Here is a 17,393-nt window from a genome sequence, read left to right as displayed (position 1 = left end):
TTGATCAATGGTATTAGGTATATTATGTCGGATGTTTTCGTCTTTTTAACCCCCGACCCAAAAAAAGAGGTGTTATAAGTTTGACGTGTGTATCTGTGTATCTGTCTGTGGCATCGTAGCGCCTAAACGAATGAACCGATTTTATAAGAGAAATTAATAGGTACTTCATACATTTCCATATGAAGTTCTACCAAATTATATTTTTTAGAATGCTATATCGAAAAATCCCTTTTTTTTCAAAACGTTCTTTGCTTAGTTGGTGTGAGTAGGGTTGTAGTAGTGTGTAGTAAGTCTCAAAGATAAGTGTCAAGTATATTTCCAAGGAGGCGCTTAGTAATAAAGCATGCAGTGTGATAAAACTTACAGATAAGAGGAACTTTGTTATTAAACAACGTCTATTTGCTGTTATAATTAATGGGTCTGTAAAATTTTATAGCCTCTGCGTTATCAATCATTGATAAAATATTGACGTGTTAAAATTTTAATGTGAAATGATGCAGTACATTATATTATATGTATGTGCTTACATTGTTTTCCTTTGAATTTAGTTATCTATTTATTAAAACACTAGCTAACGCTTCGTCCGCGTGGATTTAGGTTTTTAAAAGTCCCGTGGGAATTCTCTGAGTTTTCGGGATAAAGAGTAGGGTAAAAAGATATCCATACAAAAAAATCACGCCGATTAGTTGCTATTACGCTGTGATTGAAAGACAGACGAACAAACCAATAAACCAACAAACTAACACACTTTCGCATTTATAATATAAATAGTGATTTATTAAAATACTAGCTAAATAACGCTTCTTTCGCATGGAATTAGGTTTTTTAAAAGTCCCGTGGGAACTCTTTAATTTTTCGGGTGAAAAACTAGCGTATATCACTCTCCAAATTTTTAAATAGGTATATCCAAACGAAAATCACGCTTATGTTGCTGCGTTACGGTGATTGAAGGACAAACCAACAAACCAATAAACCAACAAACAAACACACTTTCTCATTCATAATATTGATAATGATAATATGGGGAGTGATGTTTTGATTGCGATGTTTAAATTAACATTGTTTTGAGAAAAAAGTAAGTATTTTAATAATTATGATATGTAGATTAATAAACATTGTTTTCAGTAAAAAAACTTATGCTTTTGTTACAATAATATGCTATCATAACATAATATTATGATAGTATGCTACAAAGTTGTTGAGAACAATTTGTTTCTATGCGAAAAATCACACGTGTATTAATTCCACTGCAAACTGCAACTATAAATAAGTACATAATATATGGAAAAACTGGAAATTGGTGTTTGCTCTCCAATGCTTTTCTTTTGAATAATTTGTCTTGATTTTTTCATTTATTTAGTTTGTCTGTATTCCTAGTTTGTTCATCTTAAATTACCTACAATGCCTATTATTATCTAAAGTTGTCACTCTTATTAGTTTTCTCTTCGTCTTATCTATCCCACTTCTGAAACAAGGAGTAACCACAAAAGCGAAATATTTTCAAATGCCATTATTATCGCTCCAAAAATAGTTGCCCTCCTACATCCATCATTCATAAATTTTCAGAAGTCGTATTTAAACGAGATTTTACTTTTCGAAGCCGTTCCTTTGTCCAATTTCTTTATTTTGTTTGAAGTTCTGGTGTGATATCCTGTTTCGCTCATTATAAATTACTAGCCGATGCCCGCGACTTCGCCCGCGTGGATTTTGGAAATCCCGTGGGAACTCTTTGATTTTCCGGGATAAAAAGTAGCCTATGTGCTAATCCAAGATATAATCTATCTCCATTCCTATAATATTAGTGTGAAGTGTGATAGTGTGACAATGCCTAGTTTATAGGTTGTTAGTCTTATTAGTTTTCTATTCCTCTTATGCCACTTTTGAAACAAGAAATAACCACAAAAGCGAAATATTTTCAAATGCCATTATTATCGCACCAAAAATAGTTCCCTGCTCAGTATTTCCGAGCACGTACACTTTGCAAATACAATGAGAACTTATATAACCGGCGGAGTTATGGGCGCTTATTCTGGGTCTTCGATCGTTCCCGCGACTTTCACACAAGATTTGTTCCGATAAAAACCTATTGGTGTCAGCTGCCCAGATTGCAGCGTACCTGAAAGCGCATGTACTGCACCTATCTCCCAGACACGGGCCATGGGCTAAGCAAACACTATGCGAGAGGCGCCAAGTTATAAGAGCTTTCTTATTTTTAACCCCCGACCCAAAAAGAGGGGTGTTATAAGTTTGACGTGTGTATCTGTGTATCTGTCTGTGGCGTCGTAGCTCCTAAACGAATGAACCGATTTAAATTTAGTTTTTTTGTTTGAAAGGTAGCTTGATCGAGAGTGTTCTTAGCTATAATCCAAGAAAATCGGTTCAGCCGTTCGAAAGTTATTAGAGGTTTTGTGTCGGGTATTTTTAATTTTTCAATTGAAAATATGTTATGCTGACACAACACTAAGGCCTCATTTACACGAGAGCTTTTGTAACGTCCGTTAAAAAGCGTACAAATAGAACAAATGATTCCCAAGTATATTTTCACACGTCGACATCTAGTAAGTAAGTTGTAAGTATCTCCGGTAAGTGATATCTGTAGTAAAAGCAAGCTGTTAACGGCTCGGGTCTTGGAGTCTGTTGTAATTGCTGGGTTTTCAAAAAGGTCGAAAAAAGTCAAAGTAAAAGTCAAAATCATATATCCAAAGTAGGTACTATTGTACTTTTGATGGTCAGAAATGTTATATTTGTAGGATATAGTGGTGATAATTAATTACGTAAACTTAAAACTAAAGCTACGAAACAGCCTCGATAGCTCAACGGTTGAGGAGCGGACTGAATTCCGAAAGGTCGGCGGCGGTTCAAACCCCACCCGTTGCACTATTGTCGTACCCACTCCTGGCACAAGCTTTACGCTTAGTTGGAGGAGAAAGGGGAGTATTAGTCATGATTAGCATGGCTAATATTCTTTATAAAATTCATATCATTTCATAGTCCTTAGGTTAGCTATTATATTATATTTTATATTTTACTGTACGACTTATGTTTATGTTAATGCATGCTGTGACTGCCCGTAAGTGGAGTTGCATAAGAGCCTTACAATTTAAGGAACAACATGTATTTAATCTAAATGTATAACTCTGTGGGCGGTACTATAGTAAATAAATAAATAAATAAATTAAAAAAAAGTCGATTTTTATACCATACTCCATGGTCCGCTTGCGCTCGCGTCGTGCACCGATCCCATGTTACCTTTCACCGTGGAGAGATATTGTCCGTGCAGCCGCGATCCCTACGCCTCATTACCATATACTGGGCCCGTGACAGCATCGCAATTAACTATCTGTTTATTGTTGTTGAATTATAAACGACCAACGCGTCCAGCGATATCACTCCCGGGCTGCGAAAGGAAAGCTGGTTCTAATGTGAGTATACGAGTATTCACCTACTTAACAGTGTTTCATACATAAGCAAATACGTCACTAAGACACCATGGCGGCGGTGACCAACGCAAACGAGAAACACCAAAGCAGACACCTGCATCGTCAGTATTAGAGATGCACTATGCACGTCGTAGAGTTAGGAAGAAGGTAGGTATGTTCTATATTATATCTTGAAGGTTTGATTGGAGTATTCAAACATCCTTCTAATGGTGATTCGCTAACTCAGTTTCTGACACTAAATGATAGCCACCAAGGTTGGTTGGTTCCATAGAAATGGGTGGGGCTTCCAAAATCGATGGTCGGTTCTACATTGCTGCTTCACTGGGCGACATTAAAATACTTTGTCGTAGAAAATCTTCGATGGATTAAAAAATGAGATCGGTGGCATTCAGTGTTAGACACTGAGTTAGTGAATCACCCCGCTGCGCTGGTCCTGATCGACTTAGGCTACGTCAGCCTATCTCAAATTCTCAACGGTGCCTAGCCAATTATGTAGATGAAATACCTAATAGTGCAATAAATCAATTTCGCTTAAAATTTCTCGACAGAAAAACCAATTGTTAACCAGACGTAGGACTCGAACCCGGGATTTCATGATTAGAATAGAATAGAGTAGCTTTTTATTCAAGTAGACTTTTACAAGTGCTTTTGAATCGTCAAAATAATTTACCACTGGTTCGGAATGCCGTTCCTTCCGAGAAGAATCAGCAAGAAACTCGGCGGTTGCTCTTTTCAATTGTTTTTACAATAATACGCCATACTATACAAGCAATTGCAGCCCCGCGCATTGCTGCCATACCGCTTGATTCGTAGCCAAATAACTGTTAAATAATTGGTTAGCCAGTAGACATGAGGCAATCAATGTTCTAAGATGGTATACGGTATACCTAGGACCTAGCTATATGCCATCGCGTGACTCCACTTCCGTGCCGCAAATTCAAATAGAAAGTTAATTTGTACTTGTTTTTGGTGAGGATTTATTGTAGCGTGTGATACTGTCATTATAGGCAAGGCTGTTACTGTTGAATTTGCAATTAACTATCAGTTTATTATGGTCGAGGTGTAATAAACTTCTATGCTATGCTACTTAATTGAGTATTATTATAGCTTCTCTCTTCGCTGGCTATGTTGACACCTTATTTTCTTAAAGCCTAATTTACGTTGCAAAACCTCAATACATGTAAGAGGAAAAGGTGACTGAATGATCTATACTCGTACAGCTCAAACTACTGAACGGATCAGGCTGTTTGGCGTATTATGACGTACACATCCGCTAAAAAAGGTTTTCTGAAAATTCAACCCCTAAGGGTATTTCCTTAGGGGGTCGTAAGCACGACTTTATGAATATCAGGACTTTTTAAACATGACTAATTGTTTGACATGTTGATTGTCCTAACATTCAAATTATTGGACATTTAGTCTCGATAAACAAGTGTAGGTAAATTAAAAATTTATAACACCCCCGACAAGTGAAGGTTACAGTAACTAGAAAAGAGCTGGTTTTCTTGGATTATAGCTAAGAACACTCTCGATCAAGCCACCTTTCAAACAAAAAAAACTAAATTAAAATCGGTTCATTAGTTTAGGCGCTACGGTGCCACAGACAGATACACAGATACACAGATACACAGACACACAGATACACAGATACACACGTCAAACTTATAACACCCCTCTTTTTGGGTCGGGGGTTAAAAACAAACTCACTGACTGATAACATGCTGATAACATATAGGTCAAACTTCTAAGTCTAGAAACTTGAGCTTTTTGCATACCTACAGTTTTCTTTATTTAACTTAGACTCCTCAAAAAGATTATTTCAGAAATTCCACGAGCAAAGCCGGTTATTGTAGTATAAAATTTTTCTTAGGCAGTTTCTTTGAACAATGACGCATTGATATTTTGGCATGGTACACAAGTATTAAGTTATTTAATCATTTTACGACTTAATAAGCAATTGATAATATAAGCTTTCTATGCCAAGATTGTCTTCAAGATAATAATTTCAGCACCACACACCTTTACGTAAACGTTTTAATTGTTCAAATTACAAGAGACATTTGTTATGTTCCAGCGCTATTGTTTAGTATTTATAAATCGATTCGATGAGCTGATAACAATCGTTCAACCTTTCACGATGTTTACACACAACCTTTCATACGTTCTGCTGGAAAACGGTGAATTTGCTTCGGTTTCATCTAAACTGAGATATCTAAACCTTAGATCAGTTAGAAAGGACAAATCATCATACTGTATTGTACTGTATTGTACATAAAAGGGTGTCATTGGCTCTTATGTGAAAAAAACCACAAAATTAATCGAGTGCACATACTTTTAGATACATACGCACGCGCACGCACGCATGCATGTACGCACGTACACACGCACACACATACACGCTGTATCTGAAATCTTAAAAAATAAATAAATAATAAATACTTAAAAATGCATACCCACGCCCAACACCCTAAAAACTTTTGGCTCTCTCCTCGATAACGTACAGCTATTGCCAAGTTTTCACGACGGGGATTGTATATTGTAATCATTAGATATCCCTACAGAAGTATGAAATCATACTATTGATATGAAAATATTCTGAGAACCTGCTCTACTTATTATTTACCTAAATCTCTACGTAAATAAACTTAAGTAAATAATCTCAAATGCCATTTGATAAACATGTTGGAAATGTCAATGCTGTAAATGTAACAATGTTTGTCCCAATGCACCACACTGCAAAGTTCACTGTTCTTAATGAATATGGAAGCCATATTTTAGGCTACCATTTTGTAGCGAATTACTGTTGTGGTGGCGGTTGAACTGTTGCCTTACTCGAACCTTATAAGCTTATAATTGGAGGGGAAACATGAAATAATTAGATCTGCTTAATATCTTTCTTTTGGCAAAGAACTGGTCATAAAGTAATCGTAAACCACTCAATTTAGCTACAGATTATTTTTCTGTAAGTTGTATCTGTAGATATCTCACGAGCTTAAGCCTTAAATACTTCGTTACCGCATCACGAATTTTTGGTACAGTATCACTTGACAGTACCTTTACAGTAGTAAGCTTCGTGTAAGATTCTCAAGCCCGAAGAATCCGCCTTAATTGTAAGAAGTTCCTCAAGGTACATTTCACACTGCAGAATGTACCGGCCACATAAATAGCAAGTGACTGCTTAATTAACTCATAACTCATACAAACTCACACTCAACAGACGATCGCTCTGAGCGGAAAAAACGTGAAGATAAATAACCGCGCATCGGCATTCGTATCAAGGGACGAAGTAGGGTCGCCAGATTGGTCCAAAACCTTTGAAACAACGTAAGAGACGGCAATGACGGGTTCATATAAAAATCTACCTCGGTATATGGAGGTAGTAATCAGTTTAGGAATAACGTAATTGACGAGTTAATCGTTTACGTAAGAGAGAAATTGAAAAAGATATAAGCACATAATAAGTCGGCAATAATAAGAGAAACAACAATATGTATAAACATGTTAAACTAATTCGACATGTGAAAAATTCAACAATTTACTCTAAGTTAGTTGGTGAATTTTCTCACGTATAGAATGATTTTCTAAATCTGTGCTAGAAATGAATTATAGAAAATACACAAAGGAAGTATCAAGGCCACCTTGCCCCAGGAAACGCAGTAGAGTAGAATAGAATAGAACAGATTTTTATTCTAATAAACTTTTACAAGTGCTTTTGAATCGTCAAGATAATTAACTACTGGTTCGGAATGCCGTTCCTGACGAGAAGAACCAGCAATGTCAGAAGACTCTCCACTAGATGCACGGAAAAAATTGATTAAGCATTATATCAACAAAAAAATGTTTTTTTTTTTTTTTTAAAGTAGGTATGATCGATACTATTGATGTCGGAAGAATCTACAATCGATAAGTCAGGTATTAGGTGTCATCTCGTAAAAGATTTCTAAAATATAGACATACCAAAACATAGGTAACTATGAAAACCTCGAAAGAAATTGACAGCCCTGCGTATGATAATGAAGAAGGCACTGCGATTTATTTTGAACACGAGTTCGACGTATCGCATGAATAATATCGATTTCGAAACATTATTTGAAATAATGAACTGAGTTATTACGTCTGTCATGTATACGGTGTGGTGAACATGTTTTTTAGCTTTTAATTTTGCATTTCACTCTCGAATAGGCAAATGGAACTTGGTGAGATATTGATTTTTTTATTTATACAACACCATGAAATTTTATTTCAATACCACATACTTAAGTACTTGTCATAGTTATTTTATTAATAGCTATTACCTACTCAAGCCGAGTGCTGACTAGATTCTGGTGTAGAGGACCATCTGGTGGAGAGGATCTTTCTTAATGCCTATCAACGTAAAATCTCTGTCTGATTTTTGAATTACGCAACTAAAACGGAAGGTGTGATGATTGCAATTGTTGTAATTATTTGAATTTATGGTATTCTAGCCAATAGTGTAAGAGAATCAGTCAAGAAGAGGGGATTACCATTGTCAAACTGTGTGTAGCTATCAAACATTGGTCCTAGATGTTTTGACATTTTCATACAAAACTTGTACGAAAATGCCAAAACAATATTAAAACATTACTAAGTACATTAAGCTATGGTAGTAAGGCCAGGGGCCTTATGTATGTATATGTGGTAGTAATGTACGCTCTTTTAAAAGCAAGGTTACTTTCAAAAAGTGTCTTTCATAGACCACTACATACATAGAACATGTAACAAAAAATACAGTCTCTATCAACACAAAGCACCAAACAGCAATAAAAAGAAAGTTTGTGGGCGCAGTTAAAAGATAAGATACTATCAATAGCATAACTCAAGAAGCAAGGCTCGAGACAGCTCGTCCGGTTTTTGTCAATACTACAAGCATTCACATAACACATCAAGATAACGTACAGATGAAAAACGTTCACATAATATTATAATTAGTCTGTCATTAAGATGGATATTTGGGGTTCCATTGCGGAAAACGTGAAACCATATCCATAACTAACTTACGCTCGCGACTACACAAATCACAAACCCCTATAAGGAGCCTCCTCCTTTTTTGAAGTCGGTTAAATATTTTTATAAGTCGGTTGTTCTCAATTCGTCGGTGTTTTATTAAAATTCAGATACAAGTTAGCCCTTGACTGCAATTTCACCTGGTGGTGAGTGTTGCTAAGATGGAAGTGGGCTAACCTGGAAGGGGAATGTCAGTTCTTATAACCCCGTAAACAGTTTTTATTAAACCCATAAAGATAAATTTCTAAACCAAACTACTGAACCATTAATGCCAAACCGTCGTAATTATTCTTATCTCGTGTGCCATCGATAGTCATCAACACTATCCGTGTGGTCAGAACACTAGTTCTCTGCTATTTAAATATTTTTTTTAAGTACATAGTGTATGTAAGTATCTTTAAAAGTATCTAAGAAATAGTTCGTGCTTATTCATCCTTGCCGGTTCACCTACCTATTTTGAAGATTTTTTTAGAAATTCTAATATCCAAATGTACCTCATGTACCTATGATCTACTCGTGAGTTTACAGTGTTTAGAGAACTTTCATCCAGACTTTATTTTAATCGATTTAAAACTTCGTAGGTACCTACCTAAAGGTACCAAACTAAAGGTCGCTCAGCGCGCTATGGAGCGAGCTATGTTGGGTATCACTATCAGGGATAAAATCCGGAACGAGGAAATTCGCAGGAGAACAAAAGCGACCGACATAGCTCAAAGGATTAGCAAGCTGAAGTGGCAATGGGCAGGCCATGTCTGTCGCAGAACCGACGGCCGATGGGGCAGACGTGTTCTGGAGTGGAGACCGCGTACCGGTAAGCGCAGTGTGGGACGACCTCCAGCCCGCTGGACCGATGACCTGAAGAAGGTGGCGGGGAGCGGGTGGATGAGGAAGGCGGAGGACCGTGTTTGGTGGCGCGCTCTTGGAAAGGCCTATGTCCAGCAGTGGACGTATACAGGCTGATGGAATGGAATGGAAAAGGTACCTACCGATTCTGGCTTGTACCTTTTCAGATTAATCAATTTCAACTTAGACTTTCAATTTCAAATTTCACCGGGGTTAATAGCCTCATCTGGTGACAGAAGGACTCTCTTTTTTCACGTAAAGAATCAGCCTGGCTGTCCAGCGCGAAATTGAAGCCAGTATTCTAGGCACCATTTCACGTGGGCATGATTTGTACAGTAGATAGATAAGGCTAGCTTTAAGTTTTACTGTAACATTTTCGATATAAAAAAAACTTTGACTGTTCCAGTTAGCTAATGTGAAATCATATTATAAATTGTCTGTTAATTAAAAAAGTAAGACTTATATGCATGTACATATGTAGTTATAAAACTCACTTTCTATTAGATCACAAGTCATCACCATGAATAAAGCCTCGGACATCGATATGAAATCGATATTACCATCGAACAAACAATTAACGCCTCATGAATGACAAAATTTCGCTCGCGCGTGACAGTGAGGCGTGTTCGAATGTAAAGTTGCGATACATCATCGTTTCTGATACACCTGCGATGCCCCGCCCCCATCCCTCCTCACCCCGCACCTCTGGTTTCCCCTGTCTTTCGCGTAACCATCATCAAGACACCATTTCATGTTCAGACGTCATAGCGAGCGGTTGTTGTAACCGCTAACCGTTAAAGTTTCCGTGATTTTTAAGTTTGAACTGAGTGCTGTGTCGGACCTTGCGTGATTGTAATTTGTAATATCGTGTTTTGTTTAGGGAAGATTTTGATTTCGACGTCAATTTATTGTAAGTTGAATGCTTCTTTAATTTATTCATTACAATTAAAAGCTGTTCTACTACTTGTTATAATAATCAAAATCTAAATCTCGATGTAGAGTAACTTTTTGCATGATTAACTTGACTCTGAAGTCAGTAAAAACTTTCAATAAATGTATTGGAATGTCGAGATTTGTATGACTTTATATATTTTGTTATAATTATTAACTCTACTGTGTTGACTAGTTTGTTTACAAAACTTATCCTCAGGATTATTAGGTAGTTTTAATTGAACTTAACCTTCTTATAAGTGCAACTTGCAACCGTTGTTTTTTCTCTCGGATAGTATTATTATGGACTGCATTTATATGCTATAAAATGAATGGCTATCATTTAACTGTTTATTCCAATAATCAATCTTAACCTTTATCACTTCGGAGAAGATAACCGGTCTATTTATATATTAATGTCCGTCACTTCGATACAAAGTACATAGGTACCTACTCAATAAGCTGAAGTATGTATATTTAATTTATCTCGCGTCTTCAATAATCACAAGTCAATCTCATTTATATAAGCAGTAATAAGCAGTTATAATATCCTTGTTTTTAATTTGATACACAAAACTACTACATGACACCACCACACAAATTATTCGTAGTGTATCGTTAGCTTACTCCGGTGTCATTCGATTTGTATTTTCCAAATTGGTTGTAATAAATATTTTACTGGTCAAAATGTGTTGAATTTCAATAGAATTTTATTATAAGAACTGAATTAAGTGTGTAAATTCCGCATTTCTAATATCAGAATTTGATCTAAGTTTCTAGCAAACGATCGATCAGATTTTTTATGCCTACATTTTTCACTAATTGGGCAATTTAGATTCTCTAAGAGTTTTCGCGACACTCTGGGATTCATAATTTGATCTATAAAAACACTAATGATGTCAAAATATATCATGAGTAATGGCACAACTCGTGTGGTAATGGCATTGATTAGATAATAAAGATAATGATTATTAGTAATGGTGAAGCTGCGATAAAAAATATTTATTTTTCCTCATTAAAAATTATTTGGCAGCTATTTTATCAAGATAATTTGATCGTTCTCTATTAAATACATCTCCTAGGTACTACCTACTAAACATCTAAAGAACATCAGAAACAAAATTGATGTTAAATGATGTTCTTGATGGAAGGCCGTAGTTTTTGTTTTTTTTTTCAGTGATATCACTTGTTGCAGTGTATCCAACATTTTTCTTAACTTTCTCGCAACCTGTTGCTTAAAAGGAGGAGCTAATATAATAAACTGCCTATTTGCACATGCGCAAAGTTATTTTTATTGTCAACAAAAACTTGACAGTACCAACGTTTTATCAAGTTATATAACAAAATCTAAACATTGCGTGTGAAATTGAACTGCTCTGCCATTATGTAAGATAGAATATAAGTTTGGTATAATAAAAGTATCTTTAGTATTCCGGTATGATACTGTCCAGAAACCATAACATGCATCAATAAAAATGCTAATTATAATATACTAGCTCAACATAATATCCAACGTGACACAGGTGAAGTGCTTTGATAATTTGGTTTTGCTAAAAACCAAATCAAAAGGAAAAAGAAGAAAAGTTCATAGCTATCGTCTAACGCAACAATTTCATATTACGTTGAATGTTGAATCATGATAGTTTTATAATCACATGAGAGTTATTTAACTTGTTATTACGAGTTACTAACTTACTTATAAAAAAAAACAATTGCGATACGACTTAATTATGCTAAGTTATCTTTATGAAGAGAAGTTAAGAAGATAGGTATAAACAAATTGTTAATAAAATTACTTGATAAAGACGCCACGCGTATAAACAATGATGAGTTGGTTTTTACTGGTTGGGTTTTTATCGGAGAGGATATTGTAAGATTTAAAATATAAACAATAGTTTTATTGTTAAGAATACGTTTTGTATCGACATCCTTGGTGCAGAGGTAGGTAAGCTTGTTTAGTGGTATATTATTTACTCGTAAAATTCTAAGTTGCAAAGAGGCATCGAGGATCACAAATTTCTGCGCTTTTTGACGTGACAACGTCTTATAATTCGATAGAGCCGACTGCACCCACGAAAAAACATGACTCATGCGGCGTTACCTCGCTCTGAGGCGTTCCATGTAAGGCTTGAAGTGCAAGCGAGAGCGCGGAACGAGCGACAAAGAAGCACAATCGGCCTTTGTTGTCACGTTCAACTATCGTCAGTAAACCGACTTTACAGACAACCAATTTTTTAAGTATGTTATTTAAAAATATATACTTACATATATAATTTGTGAATCCTAAACCATATTATAAATACAAATATACAAATACAAAGTGTGTTTCTTTGTTCGTTTATCCTTTAATTACTTACGCCGCAATAGAGAAACTGATCGACGTGATTTTGTACGTGTATATAACTGATGATTTGGAGAGTGACATAGGCTTTTTATCCCGGAAAGTCAAAGAATTCACGGATGCAAGTATTATCTAGTAAAAATATTTAGCAAAAAAAACAAACAAGTTTAAATATAGCCTTTAATTACAGTAGTATCATGCAATAGTACAGCATCGTGTAAGAAATGATGATTTGAAGATAATGATGAAACATTGTAATTAAGATGCGATTAGCTAATATTAAGATGATGTATTAGTGCTACGGATTTTAGTATCTAAATAAGTTTCCCTGCTCCTTAACCATAACAAAATGTTTTTATTCGTTAAAACAATAAAATCTTTGAAAAAACATGTAACACATACGAATGTCTGTTTTTTACGTTCTTGCCTATATTGAGACATCGATGTCCCAAAAGATAGGTACTCTGTACAATACAGCTGTTTAATACAATTTTGTTTATGTTTAACATTAACTAATGCAATATTCGAATATATCCGAAATAATAAGTCTTTTATGACTTATGTGACTTGTATGACTTGGAGAAATTTCCTATGTGTTGCAATTTTTATTTTGTTTATCTATTCCAGCATTATTGCTAAACTTTCGTTTTTTATCTGAAATCTATACTAATAAATAAAATTGGAGTGTCTGTCTGTAATTTCGAAATAACTACCTCATATTAAGCTCATATGGTTATTTGAACGATACCATAACTGAATCACACGTTTTTAAAATTTTTGTCTGTCTGTCTGTCTGTCTGTCTGTCTGTCTGTCTGTTTGAAAAGGCTAATCTTTGGAACGGCTGAACCGATTTTGACGGGACTTTCACAGGCAAGTAGAAGATTGACCAGGGCGTAAAATAGGCTACTTTTTTAACCGACTTTCAAAAAGGGAGTTGTGTTTTTCTACCTATGTACACCGAAATCTCCGAGATTTCTGAACCGATTTGCGTCATTTCTTTTTTAATCGATAGAGGAACTTTGCGACATTGTTTCATAAAAAATTTGGAGTCCAACTCCTCAATCCTGATGCTGCAGGGGATCTGACCAATCCACGCGGGCGAAGCTGCGGGCATCAGCTAGTCTATTAATAAGTTCTATGAGTGCGTAGCTAATCTAGGTCTTACCGATTTTGTTATTTCTAAAAAAAAATACGGTCTGTTTTGACAAGAACATAGTTCTCAGCAATATATCTATTTTATCCACGATTGTATGATAGCATTATAAATCATAGTAGCGTGAAAAATCTATTTTTTTATTGTTACAATATATGTTTGTAGTTAAACAACTGATTAGCAACGTCATTATAGGGCAAATCCCGTCATGTATGTAACGTAACGTAAGGGCGCTGGGGTCACAACGTGGTCACAGCTTAAAGCACCTTACGCAACACCTGTCTCAATATTTTTTTTTTTTAGTTCTCTTCAACTTAGTTACTTTATCTTTCAAAATCATGATCTCTCTTATTTTTATAAAATTTCGCTAAATTCGTATCGGCTTGCGGTTTCGTTATAAAATTATAAACAGTTTGGATTTAACGCTATTTAAATCTGTAAAATTTTTACTCAATTGAATATTTTAATAAGGATATCAATAAATATAATCATTAAGAAAATAGGGTTCCATGAACCTGCCAAGTACGTTACTTACCTACATGTTAATTTGGCCTCAAAAGGTATTGTTAATGTCCAAGACGTTCATGTTTAGGAAATCACATTGTGTATGCAAATGCTGGCGTTGTTTGCATGTCTTTCAGTCCTTAAGCCTTCTAATAGCTTAGACGTGACTACATATGTTTAAATCTCAAACGTTAATCTCAGATTCACTTCAAACTTACTTAGCTTTAATATATTCCCAATACAACTTTTTCTTTTAAGACTTTCAGCAACATGAGAAAAGAGTTAAAGGACGTTTATGCCAGCTAAATGTTATGTTTATAAAACTTATTTAAAAAATAACTTTCAAAATTCACAACAAAATTCACTTCCTATTATCAATGCATATGCATCTTCAAAAGCTTCATCAAAAACTTTTTAAAGGGTATCTTGATGTTAATAAACATCTTATGTCTTATGCCAGTGGTTTAATTAATTTAAGAGAGGCCGGTGTAACCGACGGGAAGTCTTCAATTACAATTAATGCATCTCTTCCAATTCGCACTCGCATGAATGTATGTTTTTGTGCGTGTATATATGACTAATATCCGGTCAAGACATCTGCTCTGCCAGTGATCGCTTGATGTCATCCTTGATCATTGTATCGTTATAACGTTTATCATTTATTGTAACATTTATAGTATGGCGATATGTAACATAAATTTAAGTACTTTGTAATATTATTGGTCCATTACGTTCAAATAAGGCCTTTGGAAATACACTGTTAACATTTTATCTTAAGTATTAACAAAACTAAGTTCTAACTGTGCAGTTATGCTTCTTATTTGCACTTGTTATGTTATTATGTTCTTCCTATCTATAGGAATCAAAAATCTTTGGCAAGTAATAAAAAGGTATCGGTTTTGGTAGGAAGTTTCGTTAGTTCGAATTGCTAAGTGCACTTATATTAAAAAGTTTTCACCCCATAGAGATTTTTTGAAAAAACTATCGGAGCTCTACCAAAATACCTAAAATATTATAAAAGAGAAAATAACAACTTAATTTATTTCTAAAAACGCATAAAAATTACTCACGGCAACTCAATCGACTATAAAGTACCTGATATATAAATAGAAAATATTGTTGAAGATCTGTATGAGATAAAGTAGATTGCGTGTAGCATAAAAACTAGTTTTTATTAAACACACAAACCATGAACGAAACGGTTATGATCATTTATCAAGATTTAATTCGGAAATATTTGAAATTTTTTACGATAAGTTCTGCCTTATGTTATTGATGATATTTTAGATGGTAGCGTAGAAAGGCGTTCAGACGGCAATTTGAATATACTGAATGGTAGCTCGTATGTTCAATATGGATTCTCCGTTATAATTACTTATTCCAATATATTGATTTCAAGTCACGGCGCCGCGTTTAAAATTTATATCGTAAGCGCTCATTGACTAGTCTATTTTATTCTGCCATTTATCTTCCGTTTGTGTTTGGATTATTTAAATGTTATTTCCTAAATGAACCGTTTATTATTGTAGCAACATTACGTTTAACGGGGTTCATACTTCTATTTGATAACGCATTTAGTAAAATATCTTGTGTGAGAATTGGATTATGTAAATTCGGATTCTTCTTGGATTTTGGATTCATGAATTTTGGGTATGCCATTTGCTATATTTGACAGATTGATTATTTTATAGTTTATAAATTTTTAACTTTTTCGATTGTCTCTACACACAATATATCTTTTTTCTCTGCGTTCAGACAACTTTTTTACGTTAAATTATTTTACATATGCATTTTTACAAAAACTGCGTATTTATTAATGTAATTCATTTATATTTTTTAAGCTACTATATTTTGTTTCTTGATAGGTATTCATATATCTCACATAAATTTTTTATGCAATTGGGCCTGCAATGAGTGTTATTACTTTGCTTAGAATTCTTAGAACAGAACCCCTATTTTGTTGTAAAATTTTACAACACCTTATAGCTGAATGTTCACTGTTATAAAAGATCTGATTTATCGGCTATCTGAGTGACGTACGGCTGTTTATGAGGTTGTTGGTTTGACGGGAGACGGACAGAGCGAGTTCCTTATTACTGTCGTTAGTTTCTGAATTTATTGGCCACGAAGTAACGGTTGCACCCTTATTGACCCTTCAGCGGCTGACGTCTTCTGTAATATATAATGGCTGTAACATAGTTTGTGTTACTTGGGAGGTGTAATTTTCTCATCTTTGTTAAAGACATATTTTTCTTAATCATCAGATTTTTTGTAGAAACCCCTTTATAATTTGTCAAAATACTTTCTTAATAGAGCTCTACGTCATATTTTAAAAACGACAAGGGATAACTCTTTATTTGCACAGATGAAATCAAATACGAATATATCAATCTTCAATGTGAGCGTAATGTAATATATTTATCATATTCAGGACTTTGAATACGATAAATGCAGTCCCATTATTTATGTCATCGATGGAACGGTGATTTATATGTCGGCAATAGTTTTAATTTATTAGCTGCAACAAATGCCTGCGCCAAGCGCTCTACCTACCTATCTATCTACTTTCTAATGTCGCACAAGCTATTTTTCCCGTTAGAGAAATGCCTAACTAAAATTGATCGTATAGCATGAGAAGATCTGCAAAAGCCGCCAAAGCTAAATAAGGCACGTTTTTCAATGCTAAAAATGGCTGTGGTGTAACAACCAAGAATCAAGAACTTCTAAGAAATCTGATGGTATCAGCAGAAATGAGGGTTGAAGTGAACTCTGCTAATGTCACTGTTACACATTTTAGTGTTTTTTTTTTTCGATGATAATTTAGCCATTGATCAGATGGAAACGGGCTAACTTAATAGGGTATACTATTAATTAAACCCATACCCCTGGTCAGTTTCTACGTGGTATCATACCGTTTTTGCTTTCCACTAGACCAGACCAGAGACAATGTAGTAATTTTGATTTCTAAAATGTCCCTGCAGGGAATTAAACCCGGGACCCTTCACTTTTAAGACCGTAGCGTCCACCACTGCGCTGCATTCGGCTCTAGCGGCTCTGCGAATCTTCAGTCATATGGGAAGTCCTAATAGATTGATGTCGCAGATTTACGGAGACATGTATGGATTGTTGTAGTCATTCATTGAATTAATGTCCTAA

At 34.9% G+C, this 17,393-nt stretch overlaps 1 protein-coding gene across 4 annotated transcripts in view; it reads left to right on the top strand.

Annotated features, from left to right (window-relative positions):
- LOC123868094 (protein N-terminal asparagine amidohydrolase) overlaps positions 1-17,393 on the top strand; it is a 102,297-nt gene that overhangs the window by 43,084 nt on the left and 41,820 nt on the right. The window contains exon 1 of one of the 4 annotated variants that reach the window (XM_045910455.1): positions 10,044-10,218. The exons of the other annotated variants lie outside the window; for them this stretch is intronic. The gene's annotated coding sequence lies outside the window, so the exon portion shown is untranslated. Of the gene's footprint in view, positions 1-10,043; positions 10,219-17,393 lie in introns of those variants that run through there. 4 annotated transcript variants of the gene reach the window in all.

This window comes from Maniola jurtina, chromosome 9, assembly GCF_905333055.1.
Source record: "Maniola jurtina chromosome 9, ilManJurt1.1, whole genome shotgun sequence".
Classification (NCBI taxonomy): Eukaryota; Metazoa; Arthropoda; class Insecta; order Lepidoptera; family Nymphalidae; genus Maniola; species Maniola jurtina.
The sequence above is the reverse complement of the archived record's forward strand: the minus strand, read 5'-3'. Positions and strand labels throughout refer to the sequence as shown.